Raw genomic sequence first — 629 nt, 5'->3', positions numbered from 1 at the left:
AGTGTTTCAGAATCTGTTCCTGGGGAGATGCCCAGCATTCAAGCCAAAGAGGTAAGGAATACCAAAAATACAATTACCCATTTATCATTTTTCACAATTCTTGGAGGGAAGTTGGTTTATGCCAACCATCTGGATTTAGGCTTTAGTGAAACTAATGACTAATCATTGCAAGAAAGATGATGATTACTCAAAGTATACAAAATATCTAGACCAAAGTTAACTCTTGGTAACTGCTTTTCCAAACTGAAAGCAATTTATAAGCAGGGACTTTGCAATTCTGTGTTGAATCTCATCTACTCTGCAGAGTGCCTAGCATATGGTAAGAACTCAATAGCTACTTTACTTTAAATGAAGTAGTATCTGTGTGCACATTTCTGACTGTTTCACTTAGACAATGAGTGAATGGCTGAGTGTGGAGTAGGGAATGTAATGGAACCCATTGGCCTATGTTTTCTACATTCAACCCTTTGATATGAGTAAGTTAAGTCTTATAGTGAGCAGTTACGTGATGTTTTCTAAACCCAAGATGCTAAAACTAAAATGCAAACTTCTGTTATTATGTCATGACACCAATGAAGAACTTTTTAACAATTTAAAATAAAGTGAATGAAATGAAATAAAATAAAATA

This window comes from Fukomys damarensis, unplaced genomic scaffold (genome assembly GCF_012274545.1).
Source record: "Fukomys damarensis isolate Sample0158 unplaced genomic scaffold, DMR_v1.0_HiC HiC_scaffold_1, whole genome shotgun sequence".
Taxonomy (NCBI): domain Eukaryota; kingdom Metazoa; phylum Chordata; class Mammalia; order Rodentia; family Bathyergidae; genus Fukomys; species Fukomys damarensis.
This window is presented reverse-complemented; position numbering follows the sequence as displayed.